Genomic DNA, 16,904 nt, shown 5'->3' with positions numbered 1-16,904 from the left:
TCTATGTTTAATACTTGTGTCTTTTTACATTTAAGAAAACTTACAAAAAATAAATAAGTAACGTCTCTTACCTTCGATGTCCTTATCATTCAAAATTATATGAAAGAAACAAAGCATAAGCATGTGAAATCGTTTACTACATTATCAATCTGGAGTGTAGAAAAATATTTTATTAAATTAACGGATTTCTATATCATTTTGCTCAACATAAAGAAATATTCATAAAAATATTAGCACTTTACAGTAATATGTAGCTACATAGTCTCTAATTCTTAACAGATATAGCTCTCATTATTTATTGACACATTGCAATCAAAATACAAAATGCATAATACTTTTTGTTCGAACTTATCGCTGACGATTGATGTCGAAGAAAATATCTCATCTCCTTAATTACTAAAGAATACATGATTATTCTCAAACTTGAACTTTTGCAAGACATGCGTTTCGCACGCAATATACATGACACTACAAACGTAAATTTAAATATTATTCTAAACTTGTTTATTTTAAACCATGAGACAAAAGTAATACTGAACACATCTCAATAATATTTTTATCATATCGATATTGTTTGAATATTACGTATTATGTATAGATCATAAATAATAGACAGCAGTAATGAAGAGGGATACATAATCGCAGACAATCATATAGCTCGATAATACGGAAGTACATTCGCATCGTTTGACTTTCGTTGAATCGTTACTATAGCAATGACGATATCAAATACAGACCGGTAATAATAACAATGCTTGCAATCTTGAAATGTGTGCTAATAAGAAACCTTAAAAATAATTTATTCTTTATATTAATATTAGTACCATGAATTAACAAGCATAAATAGTTGGATTTCGAAATAGTCAAAAGTATTATTATGCATATTATGTGCCCAAAATGGATAAAATGCAAATGCGTGATATTGATGAAAATTTGGTGTCAATTTTTTATTAATAATGTTTTGCGATCAACATTAGGCTTTACAAATTTTTCCATATTCTATTCATTTTCGAAATGCGCGTCGAGAAACTGCGTCGTGACCCGGTTCACTTTCTTTAAGCTTTCGTTCATCGTCAGAATATGTGGTCGATATTTATTGCAGCTGCTTCGTACGATATTTTCCGACTCATTTTTTCACCTTTCCTCTTGAGAGGAAAGTTTTCCAGAGAAACAAAAGTCACGCGATATATCTACATAATTGCAACATATTAATCGTAATACTGCGCGTAAAAATCATTTTTCAGCAAATTTATAGTATATTCGATTTAATGATTTCACCGATTAATTGGTGCGGACAGCTGACAGTTGATCGCAAAACAAAACATAATAAAAAGAAAAAAGATATTGAAAGAGAACAAAGAGAATATCGAAGAAGTAACAAACATGGAAAGCACATATATCGATGATACTAATTGATAAATACGATGAAAATTAATCGATGGAGACGCGTAATGATTGCGACATCCTTGTCACAGACATGTAATACGCGTGGAAACTTACGGAATTCTTATCGACAAGGACGAATGTAATATTGACAGTGTTGAAAGGGGAAGAAGGAAAAACAAAAGTTCTGACGAGTTTGGTTAAAGGTTGATCGTTAAGATTGATTTAAGTCAAAAATCTATTAACACAATGATAATTAAAGTACTCACTCGACGAGTCAGGGCAGTGTAGCTTCATATACGCGTCTCGTAGTGTATATCAGGCCATCGGAGCAGGGCCGAGTTCGCGGCCTTTCTTCCGCAGCTTCGAATCTAAAGCCACCGTCCGCACTGTGTCGAGGTACACCCGCGCGCGCACACCCGCGCTAGACCATTCTCAACACCAGCACTAGCACCACCAGCAGTACCAACGCTAGCACCAGTACCAACCACGACACTGATGCCGCTAACGCTTCTATGCCAAGCATATTTTCAACGGGACCGTCGACGACACCGACGCGACGCCGTGACGGCGGTCACTGTCGGCCAGACGAATATCAGGAGATATTCGCGGTTACAAAGTGGGAGGACAGATACAGAGGGAAATAGGCTATGTAGTAGGGAAAAAAGGAAGAAAAGGAAATGACTGTCGTGAAACTGGTCGGCGGTCGGAAAACGATTTGACAGCCTCTACACACCTTCGCTACGTTTCTTCCTATTATATATCTGTGTATACGAGCGCGCGCGCGTTTGTGTGTGTGTATGTGTACCTACAAAGCTCTTACTCGTGGTAAACACACATACACACACGTATACACTGTATGTACGCACGCACGCAGCACGCACGCACGTTTCGCTACAGCTGCATACAAATCGCGCACGTTTCTCGAGATATAACACGTTATTGTACACATAAACGCACGCACGCGCGCGCGCTCACACACACACACACACTCACTCACTCACTCACTCACTCTGCTCACCACAGACTGATTTTCCAAAGGATTTGTCACGTCACGTTTCACTTCATATTATGATGTATCATTGTCAGCTAACGATACAGAACATCGCTTATTAATCACGCTGATCTATTAGCAACAATATCGTATTCAAATCTCGATGTCAATTTTGTAGAGGTCGAACCCCGCAAACATGTCGTCGTCGTCACTCTACAACTCCGCTCATCGTCAGTTTAGCTTCGGATATTCTCGTATTTATTCGTCGAGCGTTGTCGCGCACTTTCGGCCAAGGATCGGTTACTCAGCACCCTTTCAGAGCTTTCAGCTTCCGCAGCCTCCTCGTCTGCTAGATCCGTCACTCGTTCAGCGAACAAGTCCGCGCGCCCGAGTTATTCCGAACTTTATCGATGATGAACGCATATACAGAGAATCCTAGTTTATATATGTATATACACATACTCATGCTATTATATAATATGTAAGTACGTTGAACAGTACAGAGGTCGCCTGTGTTCCAACTTCCAAGCAGTATCATTTATCCACTGATTGTTCCAACAAAAGTGTATTTCACGTTTCCTTGTAATATTATTCTTCTTATCAAGAATGATTGCCAAATGTTTTAAGATAAAACTGTGTTATCCAAGTCAAGAATCAGATATTAAGCATGTCGTGTAAAATAAAAGACAGGGATTTAAATAATTTAAGTAAAATGACAAGTCGGAAAACGAAAGCTTTCCTTTGTCCATACGTTTCAATCATAATAATAATTATGTGTAAAAGTTAAGTTATATCATATTATGTCAAAAAATAATAATAGTAGAATATAATGTGCAATCATATTATTATCACGATACATGATCTGTTGTCATATTTAAGATAATTAGTATTTAAAAAATCAATTGCTGTATTAGTATATAAGATAACGAAGATGATTTTAAGAAACCTAAGACACTAAATAAAGAAAATAATAAAAACAGGTAATGTAAGTACAGGAACAAAATACATAGAACATTTCGAAATATTACGGAAGTCAAACGCATAGCAAACATTCTAATTAAAATCTATTCAATAACTGCAGTGGATGAAGTAAGCGTTTGAAAAGAAAATTTATAGCTACACGTCGGTGTTTATTGCAGTTAAACTGAAAACTACAGAGAACTGGAAAGAGATAATATACTCATAAAAAGTAGCACATTAATATAACAGAAAGTATCCTATTAGTAAATAACGGTTGCATTTGAAATGTAAAAATCACTAGTACTATATAATGTCATTTTTTATGATATTTTATGATTCATATGTATTGTTTATTGCAAATTATTTAATTAATTATATACCTGCCTAGCAAGTTTTTCAGGGACGAAATAATATTTTCATGTTTTATTGCTCTTGGGTCGGAGGGTGATAGGTCTGAATCCGCCATTGACTTTACTGCAAATATTTATTTGAAAAGAAGACAAAGGGAATTAAAGGTAAAGGAATAAATAATAATTTTTTTAAAGCAAAATTGAAGATAAGGTTAACAGTGAATAATTTGACCTCGACGCAACAATGGCGTCATAGAGGCTAGGAAACTATAACAAAACATTTTGCACATGTGCAGAAATATCCTGAAGCAGTGACGTACAGATTACTTGTAATTACTTTCTGTGTAAGTACATAATTGTATTGATATCGATTCTCTTCTTCTTCCATGGTAGTCCCTATTTATGCAAATTAATATTTTCATGAAAATAAAAGTTTTATAAAAGACGACTATGTTTTTTATAGATTTATTTATTTATACATCTAATTCTCAATGTCTTTCAATCATCATCAAACAATCATCCCACATTTGATGTGACATTTTAGATTGCATAATATTTATTGAATGATCATATTCGAGTCATATTAGTGGTCAATATAATACATCACTGTAAATATTTCATAGAAAATAATTTATAACGCTATATAAACATTTCTATTGTTTGTATAGTAATTGTTTCTAATTTTTATTTTTTGCATTTATTTATAAAAGCTCATGTTTAAATATTTATACTTGATACTGTAGTGAAAAAGAATAGTTTCGAAGTAGGTGAGCGATTCTAAATAACTTAAAAGAATAGTAAATAGTAAATAATGATAGCTTTATGTTTGAAACCTCTGCATTACGTTATATTACTCTCATATGCTACTGTTCGAGTTTGTAAGTACGTTCTGCAGACTTATTGATCAACGATCAGTATATATTATGTACCGAAGTTCTCCAACCACCATAAATGGTCTGTGTCTTGATGGTTTATCTTTCGTCTCTTAACCAGACGATATAATCGAATGCTTTCTAGCATTATATAATTTTAAGCTTAATTAATAAATGAATTTTTAAATATATTCTAAATTCGACTCAGTTTGTCGATTTATCAATGTTATTGATCAGTAACTATAAGTAATCGGTCTAAATATATTTAACGATGAAAAATTGTTGTATCTGTCTTGTTCGTCATAAGTACTTTAAACTTTATAATAGTTTATTGCTTAGTTGAAATAAAATATATTCATTATTCCTTTTACAATTATTATTATTGTGTATTATTATTTATTTGTATAAACATTGATATATAGTGCATCACATAATGTTTTCGTGATGCTTAAAAACTAACGACATTGTCGTGATTATACGGTAACAATGAATATAGTCATTTTATTTGTATTGCACAAAGCATACACATTTCACAATAAGGAAGCAGTAAAGCTGGTTGGTCGATGTATACATATTTAAGGTAACGCTTGGTCAAATAATAAATGCTGTAAGAGAAATAATGATAAAATGGAAAATAAATGCATTATATATTCTACTTTTAGTATAGAATCAATTTCTTTCTCAAAGCTTTTGTTTCAAGTTAAATGTTGCAATGTAACAAATTTAACAGGTTTCATAGTATAACAAATTTTCTAGTATAAAAACTAAGAAATTATGTATAAACAATCTGAGCTATTAATTTTATATCAATAACTCAATAAACATATTATTTTCTCTTTTTCTGTATAGTTTTTCTTAAGTGACATTAAATAATATTAATATTAGTTTTATTGGTTATTGAAATATTTTATATCAATTGTAATAATTTTCCTTGAAAAACTAAAAGATGATGATTATGATTATGAAACAAGCTCGTAAAACTTCACTCATAAATAGAAACTGTGCAGCTGAAAAATCCTACTCGACATCTTTTATGACTACCAGAATGCTTCCAATTTTGACCAATACATAACTATTTTTAAAATTGCAAACATGAATTACAAAACGAGCATAAAAGCCATATTAACAGTTTGACTCTGATCATTAGTATGCTATTCACTACTATGAATGTTTTTATCCAGAACGTATCTGCTTTAGGCTAGTCGTAATATCCAATGAAATAAAGTATTAAAAGTAGTTAAAGAACTTTCCTTTGGCCTCTAGCTTTTTTAAATGGCAATGGTTAGTTTTAAGTAGTCAATATTTCTGTTCGCAATTACAAGAATCTTGATTTGCACTTTGCTTTCTTCACTATTACAAACACAGTAATTAAGTTAATAAAACATTTTGAGTTGACCTTCCGATTATTCTAACATTCTGCTAACTTTGCAAAAACTGAATATTCTTCAGACAAATCAATTCCTTTCATGATTATAAATTAAAGTAGGTTTATGTTATGCCAATCATTCCTGAGGATTAGAAGTGAATGCATGGTTTTAAATCTTATTAAGAATATTCAATTTTTTTATTAATATATAAATATGTACACGTACAATAGACTCGTATCTTTTTCTATTTTTTAATTCAATTGCTAATTCTATCACTAAACATTTTAAAAATTACCTTTTATTTATTCTATCATTATTAAAATTCTTAATATATACTTCTATATATATATATATAATATATATATAAAATTCTTAATATTCAAATCAAATATAGTATTACTAAAAACAGGACCAATGTACAGTCTTTCTCACAGAATTGGTTTCCCATCATTAAAAAGTCATGGTAAATAGACTTTCACTTCAGAAGCTATACTCCTCTACATTGACTTCAACTTTGTACTGTTGTCATCTCATATTTTCTTAGCATACTTATCTAAATTTTACGCCAGTGTTAGTACAAACATCTTTTACGGAGTAAAGATAATCATGTAAATTATATATATATATATATATAAACATTCATTTATTTGTATAGGAAACTCTGCTGTGGTCATGGAAGATCCTAATGCCCCATTGTATATATATATGTAATTAAGAAAATGTTATACTTTTATATATGTGCTAAATTTCAAAGATTTGTCAAAAATAATTTAAAACTGCATATCAGAAATCAATAAAACATTAGCTTTATTTATTTCTTTTATGTTACATAATCCTGATGTATGAGAATGTCAATAGTTTTAAAGATATAAAATATATTAAAATTGTCTTTTCAACTTGATCCATTATGAAACATAAATATTCAGTATATGTATGTATATGTATAATATGTTTATAACATTCTTTCTCCATGATCTTAGTGTAGTATAGTGATCTATATATTATGATTTAATTATTATATAATTGTGATTATTCTTCAAATTATTATCTCATTCGTTTCTAATGATATACACAGAGCGACAAATCTGTGTCTGTAGATATCTATAGTTCAAAATACAGAAATGACTTTGCTTTCCTTTTATCGAGGTCCATGCACACATATCAGTAACAATACGTATCACCATAAACAGACACAATAAGTAAAAAATTCTCTTATATATTTGTAATATCCAACAACATTGCATTCAGGAGATAAATTTCAATACCTGTTACTGTAAAATTACTCATTAGGTAAGTAATGTTTGTACATTACATGTCGTGTAATGATATACACAGAAAAATGAACTAATTTATATGATAATAATTCATATATAATTGTTGTCGATTGGAAGGAGATTTCAAAATTATAACAGTTACAAAACTATTGTAAACATAATAAACGCGGACAAAAATGTAATACAGATATTACCGTACTAATATTATAAGTTTTTCATATCTAATACAAGTTGTTCATCTGTCTATTAGAAAGATATTAAAATATTAATATGGTTGCTAGCATAATATAGAACCTATCTCATATCTATATTGCATATATGATAAATATGCATTTAACAGTCCAAAAGTAATGATTAAAATTAATATTTAGTTTTAGAAAATAAAGTAAAATCTTACATACAGTATTTTTGCAAATAATTTCGTAAGTAGTATTATTTTCACCTATATTTAGGTATTAGAAATTAATCAGCTTTTTATGTATGATTTCTTAACATTATTATATTAAAAAGATTAAAAAGAATCCATATATATTGAGCTGGGAAAGTTTATCTTAGATAAGAAAAATATATATAGTTTCTTAGAAAAATTGCAACACGTTCAAATATACTTTACATTATATATAATATCATATTATATATTTACGAGAAAATATAAAGTAAAGCATGCTGGACATAATTCAAATGTCAGTAATCGCATGTACTTAACCTATATTAAAAGATAGGTTTAAAACTAACTGTAATATGTACATATGTTACGTAGCATTTATAAAAAAAAGAAAGAAACAAGCTTCTTGATTAAAGAATGAAAAAAAGATAATGAAAAATTAATTATTAAAAAGTTTAAGAAGAAGGGAAAGTAAAACAGGCGGAGTTTAGAATGTACGAGGAAGATAGCCAACAAAACAATAAGAAAAGAAAGAGAGAGCAAGGGGTGGTGGCGTGAAATTAAACGCATGCTACTACGGCTACTCGTTGCGTTTCAGTCACTGGATTGCAGGCACTGTGTGAATGCTGTTTCGGAGTGCCTTCGACCGGTCTTGACTAGTGTTAATCAATGCTTTCCATATGAAAGTGAAGATATATAAACAAAACTCCTAAAATATTGCTAGTTCGCTTTTGATTTGAAAAATTTATTTAGTTAAAATTTTCTTTATTTCTTAGGGATATATATTTATTGTACTTATACATTAAGGTTAGAAAAATTATTGGATAAGTTAATGTATCAGAGTGTACACAAAAAACAGTAAATACATAGAATAGGATCATTTATCGAAATGAAGTGAATTAAGACAAGTGAATTAAGAAAACATGATGTCATTTTTTGTTCGTTGAAGAATTCAGATTGCAGTTTTACAGTGCCGACATTGCCAACAGAAGGATTGAAGCTGGTGGCAAGCAGAAACAGGTCATGCGAATGACGTAAGGTAACGGATTTCCGTATGGATAAATAATTTGTAGAAAAGAACAAATGAGGCGACTGAAAAAAAGAAAAAGAAAGCTCTTAGCACGGGTAAAGTGAAGTTTACATATATACTGCTGCACACATGTTATCACTCATATTCTGAGATTTATTTTGTTTAACACTACAAAATGATAATACTTTAGTCTTTGTATTTATTTGAAAATTATTTCTTTTATTACATTTAATTCATGTACCTTTAAGTACAATTTACATGATTCCCAGTAAATGCACATACACACACATATATATATATACATATATTTTACGCTTGATACCTTTTCATGTTTTTAGATATTCTTAAAATATTTACAAAGTCGTATAAGTATATACAACTATTACAGATTATACGAAATAATGTTCTAAAGATGCTAACCTTTTATTTAGCTTTATATGTAAATAAAGTATAGTATCCGGACTATGAAATTTTAGTTCTGAATGTGTTTTTCGGACCTATTCTAGGTCGCTAAAGTCGAAAATGAGGGATATTTTTGACAGAACAGAACAGTTTTGAAAATTCGGCTTTATGCACATTTGGCCGACAAAGGTCTTAAATTTTAACTGTAGAAATCGACGTAAGTCCGCGATCATATAGAGTGGTAAGCAGTAAGCAGCAAAACACGTGATGGCACAGTCAATGCAAATGTTCTTTCTGTATGATTTTTGTACGATCACTGTAAGCCGCCTCACGGCGCGGCGGCTGGAAGATGAAATATAATCCAAACCTAATCCGATACTCACGATTCAATATATACCGAGTAAGCCATACAATAGTTTAAGAGTGCCAAGTTTTCAAGAAAGTACCATCAAAATTCAGAAGGATGCCATACATCAATGAGTTGATCGAAATCTTTTAGGCTTTATTTTCGTGAACAACGACCCCCTTTTTGGGCTTCGACGAAAGCTCCTAAACGGTGTCACTCTAGCCGAATATTTTGCAATCCAAATACTACACGAGAGTTTCAAATTTGTCTGATTTAGTAACTTATAAATTAAAATATGATCCTTTTCTTATGTATTATGTGCAAACATTATAACCGTTATAAGACAAATTTTAAAAGTTATAGTATAAAAGTTAATATCTTTAATTAATAAGTTTTGGTTACGAATAACCGTTATGAATGATTTTTTTGATTGCCGATAATTATTATCAATGATGGGAATTTTATTTTGATCACCGATAAATATTTTCGATGGCAAAAAATTTGTTTGTTTATATTCAGTTATTGTAAATTGTTATTAACATTACTGACAGTTATGATAGTTAGTTATTCATTGACAACATAAAAACATTAATCATAAAACATATTTTTTTAAGCAAAAAGGAATGGTATGAAAATATATGAAACGAAGAACAGAATAAAAGATATTGATGTATAGGTAAAAAAGGTACACTTGTAAAAAAAAGTTTGTGCAAAAACGACCTTGACCCTGAAATTCAAAGTCAAATTTTTTGTTTATTGTAACATATTCTGTTCATCACGAGGAACAAAAGTCTCAACAGAATCATGGTGTCGCAAATGATCCTTTCTCTTGGGAAAATTGTTAGTTTTAATAATCCTTAAATTGGCTTTATTGCAATGTGTTTACGTTTTGCAGTTAGATGCAAGAAAAATGGCAGCTATTGATACAGGTTGATACTCCAAATCTATCGTTGTATATTGCATATCTTCCTTCCTTTGTCCTTTTCTTTTTACTTTGCTTTTTCCTTTCTTTTTTTCTGGCTGTTCAAGCAATCCCGAACTCGCGCATTTTATGTCGGTCAAATTTCTCCTCAAAATTACACATAATTTTTCACTTCAGATAATAAAAATCATGTTCAATTCGATGTTTTATTTGTGCAACGGATGTTGAACTATAAGCAACGTAGGCACATAATTCCTGCCCATTCTTGATTAAATCTCCAAAATTATTGCGTATGGTTTTTCGCAAGCCCAAATCCTGACATTTGTTGATTGCGAATGTTACTGCATTCACAAGCACGGTCCAAAAAGCATAGTAGCAACTTACGTAGCGTCCAATGGTCAAAGTTTCGTCGAGTGACATAGCTATTTGCTTTTATAAAATTGCGATTTTTCTCGTATTCGTATGATTGTTCAACGATCTATTTTATATAAGCTGATTAGTAAATATGCATAAGCAAGAGCGATAATTAACCTGTTCTTGTTTATAAATGCATTCTTGATCACCAAATTGTTAACTTAATTGCTGAAAATCTTATCGTCGCGAAACATTTTCTACCTGTAAAGGTCTTCCATCGTTCCTGTATTCCGATATATCACGCTATTCTCTTATTAGACGTAAATATAAATGCGAATACAAATGTAAGCTTGTAATGATTAAAACTTTAACATTTTCTTTGCGGAAGATGGGGTCATTTGCAACCCACGGTTTCTTTGATACTTTTCTTCTCCGCGATGAGTAGAATATGTTACGATAACAAAAAGTTGACCTTAAATTTCAAGGTCACAAGCTTTTTTGTACAAATCTTCATCTATCTGAAAGTGTAGAATCAAGCTACGATCCTCTTTACACTTACAATCTTTACACTCTGTACAATATTAATACAAATGTTAATAAAAATACCGTGCTACAATATCTTTTATCCTATTTTTTTTTACATTGTATATTTTCATACCGTTTTCTTGTTCGATAAAATATGTAAGTCTTATAATTAAGGTTTTTTTATGCGTTGTTAATGAATAATAATTATCAGTAATGTTAATAACAAGTATGTAACGGAAAGAAATCTTGTCGCTGATATTGGTTTGCATTAATCAAAGAAATTTTTCGCCATTTAAATGATTTCTTTGAGATTTATTAATAATTGGATTCTACTTAAATAAAAATTAATTTTTATTCAATGATCTTATCCAAAAAATGTTTAAAACAATTATTACATTGGGTCTCTGATTATGCATAATATATAATTATAAATAATATTATTAATTAATAGTTAGTATTATTGTTGTTGTCAATGAAGTATTCACTTCTAAACAGCAACAAAAATATATAATTCTTTTGTAACTTTAAATAGATTATCTGTTGATTATCATATTATTATTAAGTTAAGTTACTATGCAAAAATATTTGTCAAGCCTTCTTAGTATGCTCTCGGGCTATCAATATATATTCAAGGTTCGTAACTAAAATAATCAACAAAGACTAATGTACGATCGTGATGCTGATAGCTGAAAGCTATTCAAAGCCGAAATATAGAAATTAAATAAATAATAAAAAAATAACTAAAAGGATCAAATAACTAAAATCAATGCAATATTGTCAATATTTATTGACAAATTGCATATTCGTTGACGTCCTTGAAATATTGATAATATTATTAATTACCTGAGGACACCTTTAGTAGGAGCTTTCTTTGTGTCCGTCTTTGTTCATGTGTCTATGTGCTAATAAGCCTTAATAAATTCATCTGATTAATTGATTTTATTCAGTCAAATTTATTTCTTATGTATATTTTCTGTAAAAGAGCATAGCATGTTTATATATTTTGTATATCTTTGTGGATAATATTTGTTTTACGAATTTTAAATTGTACTCTGATTTCCTTGTATACAGTAGGTATACACTCAGAATGTAATTGTATCAGGTATTTTTATCATGCTATATTAAATGTTCTACAAACTTGTTATGTTAATTTTGTTGTATTGAATTTTATATTCCTATGATAGATGATATTCCGAAATTAGAAATTATAAATGTACGTAATAAATTATATTATCGATCGCAACTATCTAAAACATAAATTATAGAATACAATCGATTAAAATTTTCTTTTTCATAATGAAAGCTTTACTATATCGTAGTACATTTATTTTTGTATTAATGATATATAAATTTATTTTAAATGTTATATTATATTTTGTCATATTCATCATATCAGATAATGTTTAAAAAGTATAAATATTATTGTTATAAATTTTTAAATAAGTACGACTAGTTGAAACTGTGTCGTTGGTACTTTATAGCTTAGTAGTATGTTTATACAAGAAGGATAACAATCTATGCTTTTCTATTTTATATTTTGGATCGATAGTTAGTAATGTTAAGTATAGTTCGATAATATTTGTTACTGTGAATTAAGTAAGTATGTCATGAAGCATGCTTATAAATTTTACAGCGCAATAGTGAAAGGGAACATAATGGAAACTCGGACTTGACCTAAACGCAGCGAAGGGGGGGGGGTATATCCGTTTAGGTGACTAGTAATGTTTAGCTAAAATTGAAGCGTTTATGTATACATACTCAAAATGGGTATATCTAACACCTAAGAATGTTATATTTGCCTGTTCAACGCTAATATTCGATAATATGATATAATACAATATAAGCGAGGGTAATAGTGAAATTGAATTTTATTAACTCGAGCGACTGTAATAGCCTGAGAACGACAGAAACTTTAGACCAACTTGTTAACATTTATTTTAACATTACTCTACTATTTCTGTACCACATATATGGAAAATAGAAGTCTGTCTGGATACGCGCGGGACAAAATTCGGCAGGTGTCTCTTAATTATGCAAAAAAAGTAGTATCGTTAACTTAAATCATTAACGCTGTTATTTTTTGTGAATTGTGGACATCGCGAAATGTCTAAAGAAGCTGGTCTGCCATCTTACCGGTGGAACAAAACGCCTCTGTCACTTGAACAAGTATGACAAAAAAGAGAAGTATTGTGTGACTTAAATCATTGACTTTTTTATGTTAATAGTTTATAGTATAGTATAGGTTTATAGTATAGGTAGATGTAAGAAAGCATAGTCTGTCAGTCTTCCAATGGAACAGGACAGATGTTGTCTGCCAGAAGTAGAGTGATCTATCCGAACAGACGAATGCATGGGCGCGCGGCGAACTCCAGCTCTACTCTACTAGGCTGGTGCATGATCGCAAAAGATGGTCATTTTTGGAATATTAGTAAATACTAAGGGAGTAATAAACATCATGCTCTTTAGAATTCAGTCTTTTACGCATTCGATATCCAAATCCTCCTTATCCATGAATATTGTGGCAAAATAATACAGAAATATTCAGTACATATCAAAGATACATGCATAGATACGACCGTACATACAAAATGCGTTTTTCCAACACCTTATGAAGTAAATTTCATGTACAAGTAAATATACATGACAAAAAATTAGATTATTTGGCTAAGAGGAAGAAAGAATTTGTTGCGCTCTTGGCGTTCGTGGCTCGCGGGGCGCCTCTTCAGATCTCGGATGGCAGCATTTATCCCGCTAGAACACTGGCAAACTACGTTTTTCTTACATTTTATACTGTAACCTATTGATACATCTAAAGTCAAATTATATATGTACTTTGTTTTTTTGACATGCTGGTTCAAGTGGCAAGCGTATTTTGTTTTGCAGCCAAGAGGGCAGACCGGCTCTTTTTGAACAATTTATGATATCTATAATTCATAAAAGAATTTCAGGTTTGTATAATTTCGGCCAAAGATATTATTCTGAAGCGCCTTTCCCGAGCCTTGTCCCACCACTCGCCATGACAGACTCGCCAATGAGGAGAATCTACTACGAAAAACAGCTTTACAAAGTTAATGAAACGAGTCCGACCTTTTTCGAAATGTCTTAAGTATAAAAATACTAATAGTAACACCTTACAAAAATTAATACTTTGAAAAATATAACAAACAAAAAACATACTTGCGTACAGGGTGCATAAAAAGTAAGTATAAAGCCACCGTAGCGTGATTCTACACCTCTGGATCAGTAGAAATTTGTAGAAAAAAGTTCGTGGAACATCTATCTCGAGCATAATTTTCGAGATCAAATTTTATTTTATTGCATCGTACTCTAAATTTACTTTTTGGGGCTCGATAATTTTCGAGATGAATTTTTTGGAACCGTTATTTTTTTGGAACTATGTTGGAGAAACGTAGAACAACTTGGAACTAAAGAAAAAAAAAATGCGGGATTTAGAAAGTGGGAGATTAAGTTCATACAAGCGAGTTTCGGTTTGTTGTTAACCCCTTGCCATACCATTTAACTCGGAGGAATCAGGGCTCAAACGTTGTGCCCGAATGGTCAGGAAAAGAGCCGAAGCGACGGAGACAGAATGTCGGAACTTGAAACATGAGATCGTGCGACTGATTGCGCAGATAGCCGCGCCCGTGTTTAGAAAAAAAGACATCATTCGATACAATCATACTTGGCCCGAGATTGAGACTACGAGCGAGACTCGTGATATTTACGTTTGACATGAAATTAAACCGCGAGCCTAATCGTGATATCGAGGTTTGGCTCAAAATTCTCATCACGACTCAGACTCGTAAAAGTATGGCAAGGGGTTAAGTAAGTAAGAAATACTCAGAGCAAACCTTGTTATTCGAATGCTGAGAAGTTCCGTGTAAAACTCAATCCTTTGTCGAAAAAAATATCTGCATCCGCAAAAATATTGCATCCGCGTTAGCGTATTACTATTTATATTAGTGTTTTTAAACAGCTGCCGACCGTTATTGCTAATTATGCGCTTAGAGTAGTGCTGGCCAGAATGACAGCGTAGGTTGCAACGTGTAGAGATATGTCTGCTGTATTGCCCGCTAAGGAACTATGGAGGGGAAAAATTCGTTATTTCAACGACAGGCCATTGTTTTAGCATTAATGTGTCGGGCAGAGATGCCGTGGTTTCCTGGAACACAAGCACACGGTTGGACGAACTCGACAGCGTACAGGAAGCGAGGTGCGTGAAAGCACTCACAGCAGTCCCTGCCACCCGAAACTAAACTATGCGCAGGCCTAGATCGAGCGTTGATTTGCTACTGACGATGATCGCCGATTATCACTAGCTATAAATGCCCGAGGACCGGTCTGAAACAAAGGATCGTTATCAGTCGCAAGAAAAGAGTTAGAGTCCGAGAAAATTCACCGTTCCTGTTTGAGATCGTTCTGCGATCAGAATACCATCGATACCGCCGCTGCCTAAAATCGTTCATTCGTCAGCATTCATTCGCAACTGGGTTTTATTCGAAATATAAGTCAAATCAATCATCTGTACGTATTCATCTTTTTGTAACATCAAGTATCATTTAATATCATGGGTTGTAAATTTAGCAAAATGTTCTTGTTGAATAACAAGGTTACTATTCAAATTTGATAAAATCCTCGCACAGATCTCGGGACCCTTTTCGGGACAGAAGACTCCAATCTACTATATAGTCCACTACGTAAACTAAATATCTTGCGAAGATAAAGATTTCATGGAAGAACTTCTTTGTTGCCTGGATTTATCTGGACGAAGTACCAGCTCGAAAATATTTTGTGCTCTGAATGAATATTTTTAAGCATAGGGTTAACAGTTTGTAGCAAATGAGAGTATGAAACGTTGTCCACCCACTATATAGTTCACCGACACCATTTAATTACAAAAAGCTTTCTTCCGAACTGCACACTTTGACGAATGGCGCGGTGAAAATAATAAATAAAATTTGTAGTCGAGACTTAAACTCAAAGCTGTTTACGACGCTGTGTCACAGTATGGACTCGCAGCATCAGCATATTCTTCTCTATGCGGAAGCGAGGTGGCTATCGAAACGAAAGGTTCTTTCGTGTTCTTTCGAACTGAGAGAAGAAATAAAACAGTTTCGGAGAGAACGAAATTCCGCATTAATAAAAGCTTGCATATTGCATTTCAACGAACTTGATATTTTCCTTCAAGCATTTTGTACAAATATTTTTACACTGAGAAATAAGACGAATGCGTTCAAGAAGAAACTGGCTCCTTGGGATAGTCGTGTACAAGAAGAAGATATAGGAGTGTTTTCACCGTTGCAAGATCTTTCGACAGCTGTTAGACATCAGCCGGAAATTCATATTTGATATAATAATAAGCGAGCATTTAAGACCGTTCAAAATTTTGACTATTATTAATTATCATGAAAATGAGGATACTCATAAAGGAAGTAATGGATTAGCAACCCTTTCATGGGATATATTTATGAGAAAATTTTCTCGGCTTATAAAAACGAAAGAAAGAGACAGAATGGATGTCAATGCAGTATTTTGTTTTTCGGAACAGCACTATAGTTGCGGTTATCAAATATTCTTGCAAAGAAGTAACAGAAACTTTCGAAATAGTTCCGCTTTAATCAAATATTATTTTCTAAAAATTTCAATCCTGTTATATTCATTTTTAATTTTTAATTCTTTTATTAGTAGCTTTTTCACTGATCGGTTTCTAATTATTTTAGGAAATTTTCATTAAATATAA

The 16,904-nt window shown here is 31.7% G+C and overlaps 2 protein-coding genes across 11 annotated transcripts in view; one reads left to right on the top strand and one right to left on the bottom strand.

The window, feature by feature from the left end:
- LOC117159933 (uncharacterized) overlaps positions 1-2,767 on the bottom strand; it is a 48,630-nt gene extending 45,863 nt beyond the window's left edge. For 3 of the 10 annotated variants that reach the window (XM_076621458.1, XM_076621459.1, XM_076621460.1), the window contains exon 1: positions 1,653-2,767. The gene's annotated coding sequence lies outside the window, so the exon portion shown is untranslated. The remainder of the gene's footprint in view (positions 1-1,652) is intronic. The other 7 variants (XM_076621456.1, XM_076621452.1, XM_076621453.1 and 4 more) reach the window with 7 other exon arrangements.
- Positions 2,768-8,175: 5,408 nt separating this feature from the next.
- Positions 8,176-16,904, top strand: part of MICAL-like (protein) — a 50,414-nt gene continuing 41,685 nt past the window's right edge. Inside the window, exon 1 of the mRNA XM_033340174.2 lies at positions 8,176-8,624. The gene's annotated coding sequence lies outside the window, so the exon portion shown is untranslated. The remainder of the gene's footprint in view (positions 8,625-16,904) is intronic.

The sequence above is a fragment of the Bombus vancouverensis genome, chromosome 9, assembly GCF_051014615.1.
Source record: "Bombus vancouverensis nearcticus chromosome 9, iyBomVanc1_principal, whole genome shotgun sequence".
Lineage (NCBI taxonomy): Eukaryota > Metazoa > Arthropoda > Insecta > Hymenoptera > Apidae > Bombus > Bombus vancouverensis.
The sequence above is the reverse complement of the archived record's forward strand: the minus strand, read 5'-3'. Positions and strand labels throughout refer to the sequence as shown.